Below are 3,565 nucleotides of genomic sequence, written 5' to 3'. Positions count from 1 at the left end.
GGCTTGGGTTACTGAGAGTGACACAGTCTAGGGTAAGATCATGGGAATGACCACATGAGTGAGGTTGAGGATAAGAGAAAAGGGGTTCAGGGAGTTGAGAGCCAGGGTATTGAAAGAGCACCTACATGGATATTAATATCACCAAGAGTTATAATGGCATCGAAGACAGTAGCAATGAGTAAGGAGCTAAACCTTTAAAGAACAAGGGGTGTGATCAAGAGGTGACAGATGATAGAAGGTGAACAGATAAACTACCTGGGGGTCTGCAGCTTCTTGAACTCACCAGGCACACTTTTGCCTTAAGGTCTTTGTTCTTTCCATTTCTTTTTAGCATTATTTCCTTCTTCACCTCCTTTAGGTCTTTGCTCATGTTTCATTTTCTCAGTAAGATCATTTCTGATTATCCTATAAAGGTCAACCTCCCTACCCACCCTAATATGTCATTTTCCTACTTCCAACAAATAACATACTATATATTTCACTTACTTTATTTTGTATGTTTCCCCTTCACTAGACTCCAAACAGCAGAACTATTTTACTCTAATTTACTGCTAAATCCCTAATGCCCAAGACAGTGTCTGACACATGGTACCTGCTCAAGAAATATTTGTTGATACTCTGATGACATGAGCTTCAGAGTTTTGGGGCTGTAGAGAGGATAGAGGGACAAAGGTCTGGAAATAGCAGTGATGAGCAAGAAAGACATCTACCTCACCTCCAGGCTGAGAGATTCTATAGGTGTAGAAGAAATAGAAGTCTCTTGAGTAGAAGTCACTTAAGAGGGCTCCAGGAAGCATCATTCAATGGTTTTCACTGGACCAGGTTTCAGACCAAAGGTTGAAAGGAATGCTCCAAGCAGAGCTGAGGATTTAGCTGATTTTGCTGTGAGTTACAGAGGGTCCTGGGGAAAAGTTTCAAGAGACAGAGATGGGTGGCAGCTAGTGGGGGATAGACTTGTACAGAAAGAAGTGGGCATCAGTGTGAGTGAGGTAAACCAGGTGGGGCTCTTCCTGATAGTCTTTTAGGAGATGGTGGTGGCAAAGTTTTGAGGATTTGGGTTTAGGAGATATCAGTGTTACCAGGATCACACAGGTTTCCAGAACTCTCTGTAGGTATGAGTAACATTGTAAGAAAGACACACGGAGGCCAGGTATCCCCAACATCTAGCACATGTGATTGATGTATAATAAATATTTGTTGGCTGAAATAATGGATGGAAAAATTAGTGCTGAAATTAAATAGTTAATTCTGAAGAGGCGAAAGACATAGAGTAATTCTTTAACTCCTAAGGAGTCACTAATGAGAGAGTATGCTATGTAAATTCACAGAGGAAATGACAAAGAAATAAATGTAGGACACAGCCTTTGCCCTTGAACACTTCGGAGTTAAACAGTTATAGAAGTCTGCATTGTTTTAATGAAGTACAAAAAAAAAATAACATAAACAAATGCTCTTCTAGTTTTAACAGGAAAGACAGCACATTTGACTCATTGAGTCAGGAATGTAAACTACTTTGCATACAGAGGCACAGGACCCAACTGGTTTGTGGGTGATGATGATCAAAGATGACCTTCATATTGTTCTCGTCCAGGCCAATTAATTGTATGGAATCCTGGGAGATTTATTTCCTCCCCACGGTTCAGTTTGTTCTTTCTTAAAAACAGGGTTTAGAATTTCTGAGTTATTAGATGAGAAGTACTAAAAGATTGCCAAAACCAATTTTGGTTGGATTTTTGAATGAATTGGAGTTTGCTTCGCAGAGAAAGGCCATGAGCAAAGGAGCAGAAAGCCTAGCTCCTGTTACACCTGGGAGTTAGTGTGGGCTCAGGGACACCTGTGCAGTGGAAAGAGCAGCCTAAATGTCCCTTGGGTGGCAAAGACCAGGCTTCCAGCCCCTGGGGAATCAATTTACTTGTTTATTTCACCGGGTTGAAGGCATGAGGAAGTCATTTGTAAATGTGTCTCCAAGCTGCTAAATTTTTAAATATCAATTTTAAAGGCTCGGAAGGGGAAAAAAGCAAAGGCCTTCGAAGAATTCCAATCTGGAGAATGATTTGCCTACTCTTTCAAAGTTATCTTAGCCATTTTGGTAGCATATTCAGAGTAAATAGGTCACTCACCTCTCCTTAAAGCTCATTACTACTACAAAGTGTGTGTGTACTACCATGACCCATCTGGAGGCAACTTTCACAATGGCTGGTGTTGCAGAAAACCCGAAGTCATAGCCTGTGCCTCTATGGCAGTAGTTCTCAAAGTGTGTTCCAGGGACTAAGTGGAAAGGGAAGTAACAAGACCCAAACATGGAACCATGAGGTCAAACAATGTTCATAATTATACTACGATCTTCCCTTTTTTCATTCTCCTTCTTCTTAAGAGTGAATAGCAGTAGAATTGTCCAGAGACTACATGTCACATTAAAAAGACATTATTTACATTCACGTGTAATGAATTCATTATTCTCATTTTAAAAATAAACTAATAAATACTAAAATTCTCCCTTTAAATTTCAAATGTTACACATATTGATAGATAACCTAACCCTCATACACAAAAGCACTTTGGATTCTCTCAATAATTTTTAAAAGCATAAAGGGGTTCCGAGGTCAAAAACATTGAGAACTATGGCTTTATGGTTAGCTGGAATTCATTGACAACTATGGGACTCAGCCTTTCCCTATGAAAAAATATACCTAAAAGCTCTAGTGTCGCCCAGTTGGCTAAATGACAAAATCTGAGGCCAAAGTCCAGCTCTAGGATCAGAAGACACAAGACTTCGCTTGTGCTGCTTCTCCTGGTTGATCTGGGCTTCAGGCCATTGTTGTACCTGAACCCACAGAAGGCCCTACCTGAAGATGCATTTGTCCTCCCCACCTGAGCTCCAGCAAGCCCTGGGCCTTTTCCTGTTGCTTACAGAAAACTGTGGTCCTGGCCAGATGCCTTCAACCGATAGAGACTTTACCAATCATGGGTAAAGAGAGAAGAGAACCAGGTTTGGGGATAGAGATAACTAGGGAGATGAGGGAAGTCCTAGACTCCTGTGGCCCTACTGTGTCTAGACCTGCCTACTCTCTTTCTGCCTTAGACATCATGAGGCCTTCTGAGAGCCTAATTTGTCTCTAGGGCATAGGCTTTGCAGATAGGTTAAGATAGGTATTTTTCAATGAATAACATTCTGTCCTCATACATGTCTTTTCACTGAGCTAGAATATCTGGAAATGCCTCTTTAATTGGGACCCCAACCTTCTGGGTCTACTACCTCTACACAATGTGAGCTACTCACCCATCATGCACTCATTCGAAAGTTCTTTGCTGTTTAGTTGACTTGCAGTTGGTGAAATAAGCTTTTTTTTTTGTTGGTGGTGGTAGAGTTCAGAGAGATCATTCCTTTTAAACTGATTTTTTTCTCCCAGAATTTAATTATATATTTTTTCAAATATACAGTAAGATTGAAAAAAGTTTACAGTGAACCTCCATTTTTCTACAGCCTAGATTGTACCACTATCTTATTTGATTTATTGCTAATCTATCCATCTACCCATCCTTCTATCCAGCTGTTAAATGTAAT

This window comes from Phoca vitulina, unplaced genomic scaffold (genome assembly GCF_004348235.1).
Source record: "Phoca vitulina isolate PV1807 unplaced genomic scaffold, GSC_HSeal_1.0 scaffold33, whole genome shotgun sequence".
Lineage (NCBI taxonomy): Eukaryota > Metazoa > Chordata > Mammalia > Carnivora > Phocidae > Phoca > Phoca vitulina.
Note: the sequence above shows the minus strand (reverse complement) of the source record.